This window comes from Schistocerca cancellata, chromosome 1 (assembly GCF_023864275.1).
Source record: "Schistocerca cancellata isolate TAMUIC-IGC-003103 chromosome 1, iqSchCanc2.1, whole genome shotgun sequence".
NCBI classification, from domain to species: domain Eukaryota; kingdom Metazoa; phylum Arthropoda; class Insecta; order Orthoptera; family Acrididae; genus Schistocerca; species Schistocerca cancellata.
The window spans coordinates 765,307,496-765,330,158 of NC_064626.1; positions in this window are offsets into that span (position 1 = coordinate 765,307,496).

The following is a 22,663-nucleotide window of genomic DNA, read 5'->3' on the forward strand; positions in this document are numbered from 1 at the left end:
TCCTGCGGCTGTCCCTCCTTGCTCGCACTTGTGGCTGTGAGGGCCTAACACTGTCCTCACTTGCCAAGTACTAGCTGACCTGCGTCCTTACATGTGCAACGTGCGCACCGTAATGTAACAGTATTCGAGTATCCACACAAATTATAAAAATGGACGTACGTATGTATGTATGTATCTATGTGTGGTCCACATCTTCTTCTATATCACTGGACCAATTTCAACCAAACTTGGTACACATATCACTTACTGTCTGAAAAGATTCACTGTGGAGGTAAAAAGCACGCAACTGTCAAAGGTGAGGTTGTTGTTGAAAAAACAGTGAAGCTCACGAGGCGCGAATATCGAATATCCACACTTCCGTCATCCAGTATTTGAGAATGAGAGCACTCAGATACTTGAAACTAACTGTACACGTAATTTCAAACCTTTACTAAACTTTTTCTCGCTGACGACCCCCACAAAAAGATGGAAAGAAAAGACTTTGACCCTCAGTTCGTTATCATGCAGTAAAACTGCAGCATGAAGCATGAGGGTTTAATTTATTGTTTCTTTACTACTAATGTACCAGACAATTACATAACTGTGCCCGGCCGGTTCGGCCGAGCAGTTCTAGGCGCTACAATCTGGAACCGAGCGATCGCTACGGTGGCATGTTCGAATCCTGCCTCGGGCATGGATGTGTGTGATGTCCTTAGGTTAGTTAGGTTTAAGTAGTTCTAGGTTATAGGGGACTGATGACCGCAGCAGTTGAGTTCCGTAGTGCTCAGAGCCATTTGAATCATTTGAACATCACTGTACAACATTTAGTTCAGGAGATATGACGTAATAAACACGGAAATACTCGAAAAATTACAGCGTCATCCAAGATGTTTAAATTGTTTACTTCGTTGTTACTACCGCTATTCGGTACAATTTTCTTAGACAGCATCCAAATCTCCCACTGAATAGAGCTAGAAAAGTATATCATTGTACGATACATAACTTAGGAGATATGAGGCCAAATAATGAGTCGCGTGATAAATTGTGGCATTATGTTTCACACTTTATTTAATTACTACTTTCCACAATGGAATTGTCAGTATGCAGCGGAGTGTGCGCTGATACGAAACTTCCTGGAACATTAAAACCTTTGTTCAGGACCCAAAGTGGGGCTCCAGACCTTTGCCTTTCGCGGGCAAGTGCTCCGCAGTTCGAGTCTCGGTCCGACACACCGTTTTAATCTTCCAGGAAGTTTCAGTTACTACTTTGCTACTATATTCAAATACATTTCGTATATAGTATCCATATATATTGTCGAATGTAAGCAGAAAAATATATCATTGTACGACATATAGTTCAGGAGATATGACGTCATAAACAGCGAGTGCATTTTCATCAGAAATCTGAGCAGCAATTGGCACCACAGTGACACAATGAACTGATATCACTAAAGTCACCACTGAAGTCATAAATGTCGTTGATTTGGGGACAGTGGAATACACGCTACAGGGATTCTGGCCCGGAGCTATCCGTTAACTAACGGTCACTGTGGTGCCAACCGCTGCTCAAGTTGTTGCTGCAGATGCAGCACGATGCGCCAGAGCCAGATGCCGAACACGATGGTCTTCTCTCTCGGTGGCGCCATATGACTGTCCGGAGCCTGTTCTTCTTGAGACAGTACATTCTCGTGACCATCGCCGCCAGCAGCTTATACAGTGGCTACATTTCTGCCAAATCTTTCAACAGTATCGCAGAGGGAACATGCACCTTCTCGTAGCTCTATTACACGACCTCGTTCAAATACAGTGAGGCGTTCATAAGGGCGTCATTGTCGCCTCAAAGGCATTGTTTACTTACATCAAAAATGACTCTGAGCACTATGGGACTTAACTTTTGAGGTCATCAGTCCCCTAGAACTCAGAACTACTTAAACCTAACTAATTTAAGGACATCACACACATCCATCCCCGAGGCAGGATTCGAACCTGCGACCGTAGCGGTCGCGCGGTTCCAGACTGTAGCGCCTAGAACCGCTCGGCCACTCCGGCCGGCTTACTTACATCAACTGCCACGTTCAACCCCAGAGGTAACTCAAGCTCACGACCGTGACAGCGTATATTTAAAGTAAACCTCACTTAAATCCTCGCAGTGGCGCTACTAGCGTCACGCTTATGGGGCTGACGCGAAATTTGAATAGACTTCGTCTTTCAGATGTGGAAACACGTCTATCGACTTTCGTTTGTGTCGCAAAAATCCTCCTTCGTGTTGCGATGTTTTCCGTCACTGTATGAAGTTAATAACTTAGCTAATAAATATGACACAAAAGTGTAGATAATTTTATAGGGATCTTCTCTTTACTGTGATTTCAAGTTTGTCCTCATATTTTCTGTAGCCATTCTTCAGGCGATTTTAGAGTTTTTGATGAATAAATATATTTTAGTTTTAGACGCAGTCGGAGTCTCGCCATGCTACTAGCGTCTAATAGCGACATGGTGGCCTAATTCCACTCTTCTCCTGCTTGGGGAGATCCAAGGTACAGCCGCCTACTGGCCGAACACGATATTATCTCCCTCTCGCTCCACCCACCACTTGATGGTTCCTACTTCACCATACTGGCCAGCACACTATGGTGCAGCTTTACAGGAACATATCGCTCATTTAAACCTCTCATACCATGTCCTCTATGTACATATGACATACTGCCCGTAACGTCACGCACCGATATGCCTCTTGGTACCACAATATTACAACACTTTCGTAGATGACCTCACGGAATTAATTAAGGTTGTTTGAGATAACAACTGAACGTTTATGTTAATATCTTAATGCGGCTCACTAGCATAATGAGGGAAATATGGATTCCATAAAACGACACAGAGTTATGATTCATCGAAAGTAATTTATACAAAGACAATAATAAACAGAAACGACGGTTGGCAAGTTACTGTTCACGAGCGGGGGAACATATGTGATGCAGCTTATAGAAAGTTTAAAAGTGGCGAGAACCTATAGATTGTAGAATATAACTATGGCCCACTGGGACAAATATTCTAACACATCCGCAGCAACGACGACGTCCTTTTGCAGACTGGTCTTTGTAACACTATCTGACCAAAAATATCCCGTCACTTATTACTGTCCACCCGTAGCCTTTATGGTGGTTTAAACTCTCCTTGGTCACTATCAGTGATGTGTATGAATGTCTGTGGAGGATCGGCAGACCATTCTTCCTCAACAGCGGGAACCGGAACCATAGAAGATATTGATATTTGACTCTGGGGTCCAGAGCGAAGTCGACGTTCTAACTCAACCGATGGGTGTTTTACTGGGTTCAGGCCAGTTCATTTCAGGAATGTTATTGTCCGTAAACCATTGCCTCAAAGATGATGCTTTATGACAGGGTGCATTGTCATGCTAATAAAATATGGACTCCGAACTGTTCTTCCACTGGAAGCAGTACATACTGCCGGAAAACGTGTTCATATCCTTCTGCATTTAGCGTTTTCTTAGCCGCAGTGTGGGGACCACACCATCACCACGCAGAATATCGGCTACAGTAACACCACCTTCTCCGGACTTCACTGTTGGGACTGCGCATTCTATAGGCATTCGGTAAATCCTCACTCTATCGGATTGCCACAGGATACATCATCATTCGTCAAATCGTTTCCAGTCATCTATTGTCCAGTGGCGGTGCTTGGCATTAACTGCAGAAACGTGTGGCTTATGGGGAGCAGCTCGACCACTGAAACCCATTCTGTTTAACTCCCTACGCACAGGCATTGTGCCAGCCGGAAAACACGAGTGGTTCCTTCTGTTGATGTTATACAATTTTTTACAGCCACGCTCCGCAATACTCGACAGTCGCTGCCAGTCAGAGCATGAGGTCTGCTCGGTCTTGGTTTAGCTGATGTTGTTCCTACGCACTTCCACTTCACAATCACAACAGTTAATATGGGCAGCTTTAGAAGGACTGAAATATCCCTAATGATTCTGCTACTTGGGTGAGGTCCAATGACAAATCCACGTTCGAAGTTACTGAGGTCTCCAAGCCGACTCGTTCTGCTGTTACTGCTTCTCTACTGACAACGCAGTACTCCTCGCCTCCTTTTTCACTGGCTCCTGTGCCTCTCGTGACATTTAGTGGACAGTCCCCGGTGCATAGGGATTCCCAGACGCCTCTGACTAGTCGCCGTATAATATTTTCTATGTTGTTGTCTGTTGTTGATGATCATGTCACATTTATGAAATTCATAGTCCTTTAGTTTGTCCACTTATATTTTTCCTTAGACACGAAACAATTAAACTGCTCGCACGTGCACACACCAACTTTTCGACTCAACCAAAATATTATTTTGCCACTGAGGTCAGTGTGAGAAAGAGGAAGCTAGGCTGAGAGTGAATGGGACGATTTTTTTTAGTCTTCTGGTTAGTTTGATGCGGCCCGCCACGGATCTCTCTCCTGCGCCAACCTCTTCATCTCAGAGTAGCACTTACAACCTATGTCCTCAGAAAAAAATGGTTCAAATTGCTCTGAGCACTATGGGACTTAACATCTGAGGTCATCAGTTTCCTAGAACTTAGAACCACTTAAACCTAACTAGCCTAAGGACAGCACACACATCCATGACCGAGGCAAGATTCGAACCTGCCACCGTAGCGGTCGCGCGGTTCCAGACTGAAGCGCCTAGAACCGCTCGGCCACACTTGCCGGCCCCTATGTCCTCAATTATTTGCTGGTTGTATTCCAATCTCTGTCTTCCTCTACAGTTTTTGTCTTCTACAGCTCCCTCTAGTACCATGGAAGTCATTCCCTGATATCTTAACAGGTGTCCTATCATCCTGTCCCTTCTCCTTGTCAGTGTACTCCTTTCCTCCCTGTTTCTGCGCAGAACCTACTCATTCCTCACCTTACCAGTCCACCCGATTTGCAACATTCGTCTATAGCACCACACCTCAAATGCTTCGATTCCCTTCTGTTCCAGTTTTCCCACCATCCATGTTTCACTATCATACAATGCTGCGCTCCAAGCGTACATGCTCAGAAATTTCTTCCTCAAATTAAGGCCTATGTTTGATACTAGTAGACTTCTATTGGCTAGGAATGCCTTTTTGCCAGTGCCAGACTGCTTTTGATGTCCTCCTCGCTCCGTCCGTCAGTGGTTATTTTGCCTCCTAGGTAGTAGAATGCCTTAACTTCATCTACCTCGTGACCATCAATCGTGATGTTAAGTTTCTCGCTGTTCTCATTTCTGCTGCATGTCATTACTGCTGTCTTTCTCCTATTTACTCTCAATCCATATTCTGTATTCGTTAGACCATTCATTCCATTCAGCAGATCATGTAATTCATATTCACTTTCACTCAGGATAGCAATGTATCTGCAAATCATATCACCTTCAATTTTAATTCCGCTCCTGAACCTTTCTTTTATTTCCATCACAGCATCTTCGATGTGCAGATTGAACAGTGGGGGCAAAACATTACATCCTTGTCTTACACTCTTTTTAATGCGAGCACTTCGTTCCTGGCCCTCCACTCTTGTTATTCCCTCTTGACTACATCTACATCCATACTCCGCAAGCCACCTGACGGCGTGTGGCGGAGGGTACCTTGAGTACCTCTATCGGTTCTCCCTTCTATTCCAGTCTCGTGTTGCTCGTGGAAAGAAGATTGTCGGTATGCCTCTGTGTGGGCTCTAATCTCTCTGATTTTATCCTCATGGCCTCTTCGCGAAATATACGTAGGAGGGAGCAATATACTGCTTGACTCCTCGGTGAAGGTATGTTCTCGAAACTTCACCAAAACTTGTACATACTGTATTTTACTCGTATCTCTCTACAGCTTATTCCCGTTTCTCTCAGAATTTCGAACATCTTGCAACAGTTTACATTTCTACCCCTTTTTTAGGTCGAAAAACCCTATGAACGTGTCTTGATTTTTCTTTAGTCTTGCTTCCATTATTAACTGCAATGTCAGAATTGCCTCTCTGTTGCCTTTACCTTTCCTAAAGCCAAAATGACCATCACCTAACACATCCTCAGTTTTATTTTCCGTTTTCCTATATATTATTCGTGTAAGCAACTTCGAAGCATGAGCCGGTTAGAGTGATAGTGGGATAATTCTCGCACTTTTCGGCTCTTGTAGTCTTCGGAATTGTGTGGATGATATTTTTCCGAAAGTCAGATGATATGTCGCCAGACATATGCAATCTACACAACAACGTGAATAGTCTTTTTGTTGCAACTTCCCCCAATGACTGTAGAACTTCTGATGGAATGTTATCTATCCCTTCTGCCTTATTTGATCTCAAGTCCCCCAAAGCTCTCTTAAATTGTGATTCTCATGTCACATCGCCGATGCCTTCTATATCGACTCCTGTTTCTTTTTCTATCACATCTGACATATCTTCCCCCTCATATACTGGTAGACCTTCAATGTACTCCTTCCACGAATCCACTCTCTCCCCTGCATTTAATAGCGGAATTCTCGTTTCACTCTTAATGTTACCACCCTTGCTTTTTACGTCCCCGAAGGTTTTTTTGACTTTCCGTATGCAGAGTGAGTCCTTTGGACAATCATTTCTTTTTCGATTTATTTTCATTTTTCATGCAGCCATATCGTCTTAGCTTCCCTGCACTTCCTATTTATTTCACTCCTTAGCGACTCATATTTGTGTGTCACTGAATTTCCGTGAACATTTTTGTATTTTCTTCTTTCATCGATCAATTGATGTATTTCTTCTGTTACCCATGGCTTCTTAGCGGTTACCTTCTTTGTACCTCTCCTTTGCGTATTAATTCTTCCTGATTAATCTCTGAAACTTCAGCCTATTCTTCATCACTACTACATTGTTGTCTATCTGTTTATGCCTGCTCCTGGATACGCCTTACAGTCCAGGATCTGAGTTCGAAATCTCTGTCTGACGATGATGTAATCTAACTGAAATCTCTCCGTATCACCCGGCCTTTTCCAATTATACATCCTCCTCTTTCCATATTCTCCTGCAACCTGTGACGCCTTTACGGCAACGAAAGAGGCACACGTGATTCGGGGATGCGAAACATTTTCCATCCTTCGCGAGCAACACCAGTAACAACTCGGTTATAATTCGGCATCCACCTGCAACAGCATGCTTCATCAGCAATGTTTCCAGGCTGCACTGCACTATTGCCAAATATTGCTTCCTCTTTCCAGGTTTCCACTCTCTATCTGCCCACCTGAATTTTGTTTGGAATGTCGTTGATTGTAATTTTCTATTAATTTTATTAAATAGCAGTCACAACTGCATAAAAACGTGTTACCACAAGCTGATTCTGTTCTAGGCCATTCTTAAGAGGTGAGTTAGTTACCACAACAGGGGTCTTATAAAAATCGTGGCTGCGTTTATAGATATTTACGCACCCTAGCCACGTGCGTGGCATTAAGGTTAACGTTAACTGGCAAAATACCTATCAGCACTGACAGGGCATTCACCAGGATCGTCCTGACGGTATCAGGTAACTTTCACGTCGTATCCTTAGATGGTTTTGTGAAAGCAGTTTGATTTTATTCAGAATTTCATTACAAAATTTCAGTCCCCACTTCTTTGTCTACAAAACCTATTTTTCAACATAATCTCCCTCAATGTGACAGCCTTACGCCACCTTACTGGGAAGGGTTGTGCACCCGCATGGTACCAATCTACTGGTCGACATCGGAACCAACGTCTTGCAGCATCAATGACCTCCTCATCATCCACGTACTGCTTTACGCGGAGTGCATCCTTCATTGGGCCAGACAGGTGGAAGTCAGAAGATACGAGAGCCGGGCTGTAGGATGGATGAGGAAGAACAGCCCAGTGGGGTGTACAGGCTTGTGTGAGCCCTTATGCTGTAAAGCAGAAGGAGAAGTTCGTTTGCATTTCTGTGGCGACTAGCACGCTGAAGCACATTCTTGAGTTTCCTAACGGGAGCACAGTACACTACAGACTTGATCGCTGCACCACGAGGAAGGATATGAAGCAGAATAATGATTTCAGAATCACAGAAGACCGTCACAACGGCTTTACCGGCTGACGGCGCGGCTTTGAACTTTTTGTCATGCGTAGAGGAGATGTGCCGCCACTTTGTTTCCGGTTCAAAGTGATGCACCCACGTTTCATAGCCTGTGACTATATTTGACAAAAATTATGACGATCAGCCTCTTAACGTGTAAGCAATTCCGCACAGATGGTCCTTCGTTGCTCTTTATGGCCTTCTGTTAAGCGGCAAGTAACCCAGCGGACACACTCTTTTGAGTACCCCAACTGGTGGGTAAGTGTGTCAACATTACCAGCATAGACGTCCAGCTGTACAGCGAAGTCTATCATTATGATCCGCCGAAAACCACCAATGAATGTGTCTACACGTTCCAACGCTGTAGGATTCACAGCTGAGTGCGGCCGGCCGGCACGCTTGAGATCGGACAGGTATGCACGACTTTGTTGTGTGATGTCAGAGGCCCCGCCTAACGACTCACCGTGCTTTTGTTCACTGCCAGGTCACCTTAGACATCATGTAAGCGCCTATGAAGATCGACGGTGCTCTGATTTTCCGCCAATAGAAGCTCTGTCCTTGAAATGCACCTCCTTTACAGACGCCATTTTGAAAGCTACGTATAGTGCCGTGACATACCGGAACTTGCTATTCCGCAGTTTTTCAATCGAAATTGGCCGGGAAAAAATGTGTTGCATTACTTATTGAACGCCCCTCGTAGCACAAGTATTGATACAGCCAGACGTAGCCCATGAAGCTATCAATTACTGTGGAAATGTCACTCTAGTGCCCTTAGTGCTGGTAAGACTGGAAATCCGTTCTTACTCCGCTGAGAGTGGATTTCTGACCGCCTCTCGCCTCCTCTGCTGGCCGCCCCTTGCGCGGGCAGGGGTCCGCCCCACCCTTCGTTTCTCGGACGGTCTGAAGCGTGCGACACGACGCCAGGGCGTGAATAAAACATGGCGCCGGTGGGTTTCCGCAATCGCGCCTGAGCGGCGCGGGGTCAGCCGAGGCTAATCTGCCGGCTAAGTGCAGAGACAGGTACTTCAATTACAGCGTCACACATGTCACCGTCCGGCCGTCACCGGAGATCGCCGCGTCGCACCAGCGCCAAAAAGCGTACTTTTTGAAAACTTGTGCATTATACAGAAGACTGCCTGTCGTCCAGGGGACAGGTCCAACACCTTCGTTCTGGGGCGTGCGTCACTCGCGAATTGTCGCAACTCATTCATTCGGGTATTCTCGCTTCGGCGTGTAGGGGAGACGGCTGCCATGGAATTGACTCTCTCGGGGTCGCGTTGCCGAATTTCTAATTCATGGACATCCATTTTTTGTCGCTACTGACGTCGCTCGGCGTTTTCCGACGGTGAAATTCACTCCCCCTGTCGTCGAAAACAGAATTTGGACAGACGAGCAGTCCTTTTAACTGTCGCCGTGCTACCACGTAGGATTTTGTCGATAACATTCTCCAGCAAAGAGGGATAAATCTAACAACTGAAAGTCTGTCCAGGACGTCTCTGCGTAGATGTACTTCGGACTCTTGTCCAGTAACTTTTTATCAGCGGCTTTCTGCGTTTTTTCTCTTTAGTACTGAATGTACTCTTAGTCACCCCTGACGCGTTTTCTACCAGTGTTTTTTGCTCGAGTATCATGTCGTTTTTGGAAACCCAGAATCTACTGTGTAGGAATCAACATGGATTCCGGAAACAGCGATCGTGTGAGACCCAACTCGCTTTATTTGTTCATGAGACTCAGAAAATATTAGATACAGGCTCCCAGGTAGATGCTATTCTTCTTGACTTCCGGAAGGCGTTCGATACAATTCCGCACTGTCGCCTGATAAACAAAGTAAGAGCCTACGGAATATCAGACCAGCTGTGTGGCTGGATTGAAGAGTTTTTAGCAAACAGAACACAGCATGTTGTTATCAACGGAGAGGCGTCTACAGACGTTAAAGTAACCTCTGGCGTGCCACAGGGGAGTGTTATGGGACCATTGCTTTTCACAATATATATAAATGACCTAGTAGATAGTGTCGGAAGTTCCATGCGGCTTTTCGCGGATGATGCTGTAGTATACAGAGAAGTTGCAGCATTAGAAAATTGTAGCGAAATGCAGGAAGAGGAGGAGGAGGAGATTAGTGTTTAACGTCCCGTCGACAACGAGGTCATTAGAGACGGAGGGCAAGCTCGGGTGAGGGAAGGATGGGGAATGAAATCGGCCGTGCCCTTTCAAAGGAACCATCCCGGCATTTGCCTGAAGCGATTTAGGGAAATCACGGAAAACCTAAATCAGGATGGCCGGAGACGGGATTGAACCGTCGTCCAGTGTGCTAACCACTGCGCCACCTCGCTCGGTACAGGAAGATCTGCAGCGGATAGGCAGTTGGTGCAGGGAGTGGCAACTGACCCTTAACATAGACAAATGTAATGTATTGCGAATACATAGAAAGAAGGATCCTTTAGTGTATGATTATATGATAGCGGAACAAACACTGGTAGCAGTTACTTCTGTAAAATATCTGGGAGTATGCGTGCGGAACGATTTGAAGTGGAATGATCATATAAAATTAATTGTTGGTAAGGCGGGTACCAGGTTGAGATTCATTGGGAGAGTCCTTAGAAAATGTAGTCCATCAACAAAGGAGGTGAAAGTTCCTGGCAGATTAACAAAGGAGATGGCTTACAAAACACTCGTTCGACCTATACTTGAGTATTGCTCATCAGTGTGGGATCTGTACCAGATCGGGTTGACGGAGGAGATAGAGAAGATCCAAAGAAGAGCGGCGCGTTTCGTCACAGGGTTATTTGGTAACCGTGATAGCGTTACGGAGATGTTTAACAAACTCAAGTGGCAGACTCTGCAAGGGAGGCGCTCTGCATCGCGGTGTAGCTTGCTCGCCAGTTTTCGAGAGGGTGCGTTTCTGGATGAGGTATCGAATATATTACTTCCCCCTACTTATACCTCCCGAGGAGATCACTAATGTAAAATTAGAGAGATTAGAGCGCGCACAGAGGCTTTCAGACAGTCGTTCTTCCCGCGAACCATACGCGACTGGAACAGGAAAGGGAGGTAATGACAGTGGCACGTAAAGTGCCCTCCGCCACACACCGTTGGGTGGCTTGCGGAGTATAAATGTAGATGTAGATGTAGATGTATTCGTAAATGATATCGGGTGGCTCAAACTCCCAGCTGATTTACTTCCTCTGTGGTATGCTTAATTCCCTTGGGAGGGGTATCAGAATGAGTCCTTCAACAAGAGCATAGCTTGAGTTCGGTTAGAGCTGAGATATTATCTCTACAGCAAACAGCAACAGTTGTATTTGTGTAAGTAAATCTGTCCTCCATCCGAAGTTTGGCTGCAACAGCACGTCCATACTAGGCTTGGATCTATTGGGAGCGGCGTGCTGTTGGCCACCCCCGATCTGTGAAGCGACTTATCCATCCACAAAAGTAAAGTAAAATCGTATGGCATTAAGGGCTAGGAGGCCTCGAGGAGCAGGTTCAGCCACCTAATAGAAAAATTTTTCCGAACCTCCACGCCCGCAGTACCTTACCCTCGCGAAGAATGAGAGCTGTGAGTGCAAGTGTATACGACTGTAATGACGTGTGTGCGCTGTGTTGTGTTCCTGTTAGAGATGATATGAGAAGGGAGAAGATGGAACTCGGTGCCACCACATAGTCTATTCCCGTGGGAATAGCACCAAGGGAACCGCCGGGCTTAACGTCACCAACCGGCGGACGGATCATCATCATCAGTGTCATACGCCCTCACTTCATGAAACACTTCGGAGAGGTTTGGAGTTTAATCCATACATTGAGGCAAAGATTGGTGAAAGTTTACACCACCACCTCTTCTCTATCTGCCAGCTAAATATTTCATACACCACCAGGATTGGAATCACCTTACCTCGGAGTCGAGTGTAATTGGATAGGTATCGGTCAGCGACCTCGGATACGGAGACTGGTATCTAGCCATAGAAAGAATTCTTTCGAAACTACCGTGACTTCTTCTTAAAAACTGGTGTCCTTCTATTTGTATTGACTCCGATCATGCAAAAAGGAACGTATGAAAAGTGTAGAATTTAATACCAATAAAATCAGTGATATTTTATCAAGTAGGTCTGACAGTACACGTCGCAGAAATTTAGAGATGAACTTGTAGGGACATCCTTCTTGTGACATTCTCTTGGGTAGTTTTAGCGAACTGATATTTAAATCAGACTGTGGGGCAGCTCTGTTACCAATGAGAAAAAAAAATATTGGAACGTGTGGGGAGAGATTCTGATATATTTTCTTTCCTGTAGCTCTGTACTTGAAATGAATAGGAAAAGGAATGACTAGTATTTGTACAGAGTACATTTTGGCATATTGTTTACAGTAGTTCCCGGAGTTAATAGAGGGAGAGCCAGTCCTGACAAAACTCTACCATCTCGTGAGCTATATGTATGAGACAGGCGAAATACCCTCAGACTTCAAGAAGAATATAATAATTCCAATCCCAAATAAAGCAGGTGTTGACAGATGTGAAAATTAGCGAACAATCAGTTTAATAAGTCACAGCTGCAAAATACTAACGCGAATTCTTTACAGACGAATGGAAAAACTGGTAGAAGCCGACCTCGACGGAGATCAGTTTGGAATCCACAGAAATGTTGGAACACGAGAGGCAATACTGACCTTACGACTTATCTTAGAAAATAGATTAAGGAAAGGCAAACCTACATTTCTAGCATTTGTAGACTTAGAGAAAGCTATTGACAATGTTGACGGGAATACTCTCAAAATCTAAGGTGGCAGGGGTAAAATACAGGGAGCGAAAGGCTATTTACAATTTGTGCAGAAACCAGATGGCAGTTATAAGAGTCGAGGGGCATGAAAGGGAAGCAGTGGTTGGGAAGGGAGTGAGACAGGGTTGTAGCCTGTCCCCGATGTTATTCAATCTGTATATTGAGCAAGCAGTAAAGGAAACAAAACAAAAATTCGGAGTAGCTATTAAAGTCCATGGAGAAGAAATAAAAACGTTGAGGTTCGCCGATGACATTGTAATTCTGTCAGAGACAGCAAAGGACTTGGAAGAGCAGTTGAACGGAATTGACAGTGTCTTGAAAGGAGGATATAAGATGAACATCAACAAAAGCAAAACGAGGATAATGGAATGTAGTCGAATTAAGTCGGGTGATGCTGAGGGAATTAGATTAGGATATGAGACACTTAAAGTAGTAAAGGAGTTTTGCTATTTGGGGAGCAAAATAACTGATGATGGTCGAAGTAGAGAGGATATAAAATGTAGACTGGCAATGGCAAGGAAAGCGTTTCTGGAGAAGAGAAATTTGTCAACATCGAGTATAGATTTAAGTCTCAGGAAGTCGTTCCTGGAAGTATTTGTATGGAGTGTAACCATGTATGGAAGTGAAACATGGACGATAAGTTGTTTGGACAAGAAGAGAATAGAAGCTTTAGAAATGTGGTGCTACAGAAGAATGCTAAAGGTAAGATGACTAGATCACATAACTAATGAGGAGGTATTGAAAGAATTGGGTAGAACAGGAGTTTGTGGCACAACTTGATACGAAGAAGGGACCGGTTGGTAGGACATGTTCTGAGGCATCAAGGGATCACAAATTTAGCATTGGAGGGCAGCGTGGAGGGTAAAAATCGTAGAGGGAGACCAAGAGATGAATACACTAAGCAGATTCAGAAGGATGTAAGTTGCAGTAAGTACTGGGAGATGAAGAAGTTTTCACAAGATAGAGTAGCATGGAGAGCTGCATCGAACCAGTCTCAGGACTGACGACAACAACAACATACCTCACCACGAACGAAGCAGTGGCCAACGACTTTCATTTAACGACGGAGAGCAGCTGCGTTTGTACAGAGTTCTCCACGTAGGCGCCCACCATAATTACTCTACCACGCAAACATTAGGCATTGGGTTAGACTCGTCTGGTGTGAGACGTTCCAGGTATGCGTTTGTGTGAGGGGGGGATCCACTGAGGGGCGAACAGCATAACAATCCTGGGTTCGGTGTGGGACGGCGGTGGAGTGGGTGGACCGCTATAGCCTGCTGTGGGGTTGTGAACCACTGAGGGCTACGGAGGGGACGAAGCCTCTCCGTCGTTTGTAGGTCCCCAGTTCTAGTTCCATGCAATACAATATCGGTTGGACTCTACACGATTGGTGAAACCGTTTCGTGGTTAGATAAGTCCGGATTTCAATTGATAAGAGCTGATGGTAGGGTTCGAGTATGGCGCAGTTCACATGAAGCTATGGAGGCAAGTTGTCAACAAAGCCCTGTTCAATCTGGTTGCAGCTCTGTAATAGTGTGAGGTACGTTCACATTCCTTGACTGGAAATGGTTGTGTTCGCCTACTTGGAGACCATTTGCAGACATTTATGTATCATGTCTGTGGAATTTTATACATGACAAAGGCCATTTTATTGGACTACAGTAATTTGTAATTGGTTTTAAGAACGTTCTGGACAGATCGAGCTAATACAATACTGGCCATTAAAATTGCTACACCAAAATGAAATACGGATGATAAACGGGTATTCATTGGACAAACATATTATACTAGATCTGACATGTGATTACATTTTCACGCAGTTTGGGTGCATAGATCCTGAGAAATGAGTTCCCAGAACAACCAGCTCTGGCCGTAATAACGGCCTTGATACGCCTGGGCATTGAGTCAAACAGAGCTTGGACGGCGTGTACATGTACAGCTGCACATGCAGCTTCAACACGATACCACAGTTCATCAAGAGCCGTGACTGGCGTATTGTGACGAGCTAGTTGCTCGGCCACCATTCACCAGACGTTTTCAATTGGTGATAGATCTGAATAATGTGCTGGCCGGGGCAGCAATCGAACATTTTCTGTATCCAGAAAGGCAGAAAGGCCCGTACAGGAATTGCAACATGCGGTCGTGCATTATACTGCTGAAATGTAGGGTTTCGCAGGGATCGAATGAAGGGTAGAGCCACAGGTCGTAACACACTGAAATGTAACGTCCACTGCTCAAAGTGCCGTCACTGCGAACGAGAGGTGACCGAGACGTGTAACCAATGGCACTCCATACCATGACGCCGGGCGATACGCCAGCATGGCGATGACGAATACACGCTTCCAATGTGCGTTCACCACGATGTCGCCAAACACGGATGCGACCATCATGATGATGTAAACAGAATCTGGATTCATCCGAGAAAATGACGTTTTGCCATTCGTGCACCGAGGTTCGTCGTTGAGTACACCATCACAGACGCTCCTGTCTGTGATGCAGCGTCAAGGGTAACCGCAGCCACGGTCTCCGAACTGATAGTCCATCCTGCTGAAAACGTCGTCGAACTGTTCGTGCGCCCGCATCTCGTGGTCGTGCGGTGGCGTTCTCGCTTCCCACGCCCGGGTTCCCGGGTTCGATTCCCGGCGGGGTCAGGGATTTTCTCTGCCTCGTGATGGCTGGGTGTTGTGTGATGTCCTTAGGTTAGTTAGGTTTAAGTAGTTGTAAGTTCTAGGGGACTGATGACCATAGATGTTAAGTCCCATAGAACTCAGAGCCATTTGAACCATTTGAACTGTTCGTGCAGATGGTTGTTGTCTTGCAAACGTCCCCATCTGTTGACTCAGGGATCGTGACGTGGCTGCACGATCTGTTACAGCCATGCGGATAAGATGCGTGTCATCTCGACTAGTAGTGATACGAGGCCGTCGTAATGCAGCACGGCGTTCCGTATTACCCTCTGGAACCCACCGATTCCATGTTCTGCTTACAGTCATTGGATCTCGTCCAACGCGAGCAGCAATGTCGCGATACGATAAACCGTAATCGCGATAGGCTAAAATCCGACCTTTATCAAAGTCGGAAACGTGATGGTACGCATTTCTTCTCCTTACACGAGGCATCACAACAACGTGTCAGCAGGCAACGCCGGTCAACTGCTGTTTGTGTATGAGAAATCAGTTGGAGACTTTCGTCACGTTAGCACGTTGTAGGTGTCGACACCGACGCCAACCTTGTGTGAATGCTCTGAAAAGCTAATCATTTGGATATCACACCATCTTCTTCCTGTCGGTTAAATTTCGTGTCTGTAGCACATCATCTTCGTGGTGTAGCGATTTTAATGGCCAGTAGTGTAATTTGGCCAATCAGATAGTCCAACAGGAATCGCTTCCAACATTTATGGGAGGTAATTGAGAGGTCACTTTGTGCACAAAATCCTGAACCGGTGGCACTTTCGCAATTGAGGACGGCTATAGAGGCAGCATGGCTCAGTATTTTTGCAGGGGACTTCCAACGACGTGTTGAGACTATGACACATCGAACTGCTGCACAACGCCGAGCGAAAGAAAATCCGACACGATATTTGGAGGTATCTCATGACTTTTTTCTCGTCAGTGTATTCCCCAAATGATCCAGAAATTTAATCGTGTATTATTCCGACAATACTGCACACGTAAAAAGTAATCAAAACTTCATTCTTTGCTATCCTTCCTGCTTAATGGCCAGCAACGTGGATGCGGACGTGTTCTGTCACACGTGGAGCGCCAGTGGGCAGAGCCTGCCACGGAGCAATGCGAGAGAGGCCAGCCCGGCCCTGCGCAACGCACGGCCTCAGCGAGCGACACGTCGCGCTATTTGTCGACCTCGTAACGAAGCGACGACGTGGCGGCGGATGGCTGCTGGCGGCTCTATATATAGACACACGGGCGGTCCGCACCGGCGCGACCAGCCCACGGGACAGCCAGCGCGCCGTGTCGCGTGCCACACGCGTCAGACACTGCCAACGCGCCTGTTCAACACGAGCGTCCGACCAGAAACCAAATGTCCGCACCTGACTTTCCTGTATTATTTCTAGAGTGCGATGTCGCGGATTCTGTCATTGCACCACTGCTTTTCGAGTCTCCTCCACGTTTTCAGCATCACCCAAAGATAAACGAAAGACTGTGGCCCTTGCGGCAAACACCTATCGCGGTGATACAAAGTTAACAAAGTTAAGTATCAGCGGTCAACGGATGATTATGCGACTCGACGAATGATCGTCTTATTTCTCAGGATCCAAGGGCGGCTAAGAACGCAGCAGTTCCACTCAATAAAAAAGAAAAAAAAAAGAAAAGAAAAAGACCAGACGCTCCCCGGAGACTTCACGGAATTACCGTGTGGCTATCCTTCTTGCCTTGAAACAAACGGAGTCCACTAGTTTATTAAGGTATGCTTCATCTACATGAAATCATTCGTTGATCATTAGATCCTGTAGACCCACCAACGGAGGGCGTGTTAACCACTGCGATTCACTCCTTGTTCTAATTAGCCACATTCTTTTTCTATAGCACTAAGAAGATGTGACTGAAGGTCAGTTCACACTGACAGTCACGTCAGCGTGTATTCACACTGTCCGTCACGTCACAGCGCGTAAATGATTCAAGTCACGTGATCTACACTCACATTACTGTACTCAACAGTTTTTTTTGCCGAAATTAAGGTCTTCGCAAATTGATTTTCAACTATTTTTATTAACGAAGTGCACATACACAACTCGGTATCTTACATACTTGGACGCTGGAGTTTACATTTGTACGAAACTGACATTTATCGGACTTTTGTGCTTACAGGAATAGCTTGCTTATTTAAGAAGGAAGACAGAAGTGCAAAACAAAGCGAAAAAAGAGTATGGGTCCGCAAAATGTCATTACGTACTACAGAAGGGGAATTTCACACTCTATACAAGAAGGTCAAGGAAGAGCTATCTGTATTTTACAAATATTTTAGAAAATCGAGGCACCAATTTTTCATTTTTTACGTCAAATTGTACCCAAAATTAGGAAAAGGAACACAGTCCTACGAGCAACCAACACATCATCTGACAAACTGGTTTGTTTAAGTCCAGTTGCCTGTTCTGTACAGATTTTTGTGTGGTAGTCATATCATACTCAATACCTTTCCCTTCAAGCTTTTCTTTATGTCTTGTGTTTAATAGTTCAAAAATGGTTCAAATGGCTCTGAGCACTATGGGACTCAACTGCTGTGGTCATAAGTCCCCTAGAACTTAGAACTACTTAAACCTAACTAACCTAAGGACATCACACACATCCATGCCCGAGGCAGGATTCGAACCTGTGACCGTAGCGGTCGTGCGGTTCCAGACTGTAGCGCCTTTAACCGCTCGGCCACTCCGGTCGGCGTTTAATAGTTCAGGTGCCTTATTTGTACTGACGACAGATGTTAGGAAAGCTGTTTATCTTTTATTTTTTTATTTTTTGGGGTAAGTTGCTATGGGACCAAACTGTTGAGGTTATCGGACCCTATGCGAGGACTTGAACCTCCGACGGATGAGGGGGGGAGGACGCGATCGGTGGCAAGGCGCATCAGACCGCGCGGCAGCAAAACTGTTTCACACACAATTGAGAGAGCTACTTTACAATAAATAAGCCATTCACAAACACATATATACACAAGCAACTCTAATACATTACTTGATTACACTTCACAGTAAAATATTTTTCCACTGTTGCAGAGTCTAGAGGATTTAGTCCATTTCTGTATGAAAAGTTACAAATGCCTGACAACATACAAATAAATTCCATTTATTAATCAATCTAATTCTATCCACAGTACTTTTTACACTTCCAGTTGCAGCCATGTTGCAAACCGTTTCGTTGTAAAACATTTAATACGGTATAGGTATGAACAACAATCCACTTTATAAAAGTAGTAGACGTCAACTAATTTAGTAAGCTCATGTCGTACATTTCAGACTGCTGCTTCACTGCTTCAATTAATCTTTCGTCATTCATTATGAAACTATAAACTTCAGCAAAATAACTTGAGAGGCACCCGCATGCCTTGCTCATACTGTGGCATCAAGCAGTCAGGCCGGCAAGATGAGTGGTCTGCCAAGCGAGTGGATTTGTTGTTATTTCTCGTGTAACATCAATGACTGATTATGAACTCCAGTGCTCACAATTAAGCTATAAATTATTCTCCTGTTTGAATATTTCGCAACGGAAACGGATTACGCACATCTGACTATTAGTAATTTACACAACTCTTGATTGTTCACTACGCTCTGGCATTACCACATTTTCTTTCTTACCCAACGGCTTTGACCAACACGTGCCCATCGCACTGAATATGAATGGCGCACACATTATAAATTCTGGGTATCATGACTACACACTATTTCAAGAATAAGGCCACCAATTTTTTTTCTTTTCACTGTCTTTTTTATTCCAATAAATTCTATTATGGTTCAAAGATAACCTAAACACGCCGTTACATTTTATACAACAATTACACATGAGAAACTCCGCTTAGTGGGCATGGCTTCAAATTGGTGATTCTCTATCTTATGGTCTCGTAATTATCTAACGCTACAGTGCACTTTCTGGATAGGATGCTGGATCTTTTGCTATATCTCACACTTCGACTCTCACACCCATCATCACGAAAATTTACTCCAGACTCAGCGGTACAAAAAGGAACATGCATAACCCACTACTTCTGAACCTACCTTGCTACTCTCCCATGCAAACCACACATACTTAAATTACATGAAATACATCACACTGGCAACATACATCACAAAGAATAGTCACAACGTTAGAATCACTTCACTTTCAGCTTTCCCACTTCAATTAGTATTCATCCCAGTTTCACACGACACTGCCCCACATCGTAACTTTTCTTTCCTACTACGAACTCTGGAGGATATATGCACGTCTTCCTGTGCAATGCAAGCCAAGTGGTGTTACTGGATAGACGGCTGACTCACCTTGCTTCTCTCTCAGAGTAACATTAAGAACATATTCGTCACACACGCGAGTCCTCAACTTATACCATGGACGAGTACTTTTCTTTATCATTTGTCTCATACACAGATTGAGACTCACACAGTACTCACAACGTGGTAGTACTCGTCTCTAATTTCAAGTCCTGCACACGCCATTTCTTAAATATTTCCAACGCCAGTAATTCAGCTTAACTTCAACACTCGGAAGTATTTCAACTTAGTACTAGCACTCGCAAGTATTCCAGGTTAGTACTAGCACTCGCAAGTATTTCAACTTATTGCTACACGTGTTTTCACTGTGACCGTTGGTCACTTCCGAAGATTACTACGATCCCCTTAATATTACCTGCCTGTCAGTTAATTCTCCCCACAAAAGTGCATACCATATTCTCGACTCTTTTGTCTTTATGGAGCACACCTAAGACAGGTCTTACCAGCACAAGGTCCAGTGCCAGAGTGCTGAAATATGGCCGTTCTTCAGGTCATCTCGCACCTCTGCCGAAGTGGGGGAGCACCTTGCTACCGTATTGGTCAGCCAAATTTCAGGCGTTTAAAGCTCAGGTAAATTACATCTCTTTGGTTCCACCAACGGTGACCAAAGGACCGTCTCAAAGATGATCATATATAGGGTGTTACAAAAAGGTACCGCCAAACTTTCAGGAAACATTCCTCACACACAAATAAAGAAAAGATGTTATGTGGACATGTGTCCGGAAATGCTTAATTTCCATATTAGAGCTCATTTTAGTTTCGTCAGTATGTACTGTACTTCCTCGATCCACCGCCAGTTTGCCCAATTGAAGGAAGGTAATGTTGACTTCGGTGCTTGTGTTGACATGCGACTCATTGCTCTACAGTACTAGCATCAAGCACATCAGTGCGTAGCATCAACAGGTTAGTGTTCATCACGAACGTGGTTTTGCAGTCAGTGCGATGTTTACAAATGCGGAGTTGGCAGATGCCCATTTGATGTATGGATAGCACGGGGCAATAGCCGTGGTGCGGTACGTTTGTATCGAGACAGATTTCCAGAACGAAGGTGTCCCGACAGGAAGACGTTAGAAGCAATTGATCGGCGTCTTAGGGAGCACGGAACATTCCAGCCTATGACTCGCGACTGGGGAAGACCTAGAACGACGAGGACACCTGCAATGGACGAGGCAATTCTTCGTGCAGTTGACGATAACCCTAATGTCAGCGTCAGAGAAGTTGCTGCTGTACAAGGTAACGTTGACCACGTCACTGCATGGAGAGTGCTACGGGAGAACCAGTTGTTTCCGTACCATGTACAGCGTGTGCAGGCACTATCAGCAGCTGATTTGCCTCCAGGGGTACACTTCTGCGAATGGTTCATCCAACAATGTGTCAATCCTCATTTCAGTGCAAATGTTCTCTTTACGTATGAGGCTTCATTCCAACGTGATCAAATTGTAAATTTTCACAATCAACAAGTGTGGGCTGACGAGAATCCGCACGCAATTTTGCAATCACGTCATCAACACAGATTTTCTGTGAACGTATGGGCAGGCACTGTTGGTGATGCCTTGATTGGGCCCCATGTTCTTCCACCTACGCTCAATGGAGCACGTTATCATGATTTCATACAGGGTACTCTACCTGTGCTGCTAGAACATGTTCCGTTACAAGTAAGACACAACATGTGGTTCATGCACGATAGAGCTCCTGCACATTTCAGTCGAAGTGTTCGTACGCTTCTCAACAACAGATTCGGTGACCGATGGATTGGTAGAGGCGGACCAATTCCATGGCCTCCACGCTCTCCTGACCTCAACCCTCTTGACTTTCATTTATGGGGGCATTTGAAAGCTCTTGTCTACGCAACCCCGGTACCAAATGTACGTAGAGACTCTTCGTGCTCGTATTGTGGACGGCTGTGATACAATACGCCATTCTCCAGGGCTGCATCAGCCCATCAGGGATTCCATGCGACGGAGGGTGGATGCATGTATCCTCGCTAACGGAGGACAGTTTTGAACATTTCCTGTAACAAAGTGTTTGAAGTCACGCTGGTTCGTTCTGTTGCTGTGTGTTTCCATTCCATGATTAATGTGATTTGAAGAGAAGTAATAAAATGAGCTCTAACATGGAAAGTAAGATTTTCCGGACACATGTCCACATAACTATTTTCTTTCTTTGTGTGTGAGGAACGTTTCCTGAAAGTTTGACCGTACCTTTTTGTAACACCCTGTATTGCACATTCACTATCTGCGGTTATCAGACGACCATACATTCATTCGTTTCACAGATCTCACCAAATTGGGTGTAGGGAATTATTTTGTGGGAGTGCACATGTGATCAATTAAATAAATAAATTGTCATTCTTTCCTACACTGGTATCCGGCTTCGGTGTATTAAGTGAAATTGAGTTATTATTACAAAAAATATGCTGTTCTGGCAAGAATAACGCAGAATGTATGGTGTGCCCGCATCTCGTGGTCGTGCGGTAGCGTTCTCGCTTCCCACACCCGGGTTCCCGGGTTCGATTCCCGGCGGGGTCAGGGATTTTCTCTGCCTCGTGATGGCTGGGTGTTGTGTGATGTCCTTAGGTTAGTTAGGTTTAAGTAGTTCTAAGTTCTAGGGGACTGATGACCATAGATGTTAAGTCCCATAGTGCTCAGAGCCATTTTTGAAGAATGTTGTACCTATTATCAATGTCGAGCGGTACTGTATCCGTTCAAACTAACGAAACGGTACAATTTATAACAAATATCAAAAACAACGAAAAATAAAGACTGATAACCACCACGAAACCCATGACGAAACTGAACATGGAGATGAGCGCATGGCTTTTAGGGAAGAAAGTTTTGACGGCTCACGTCATCATCCGTTCCGATCACGTAACGCCAACATGGGAG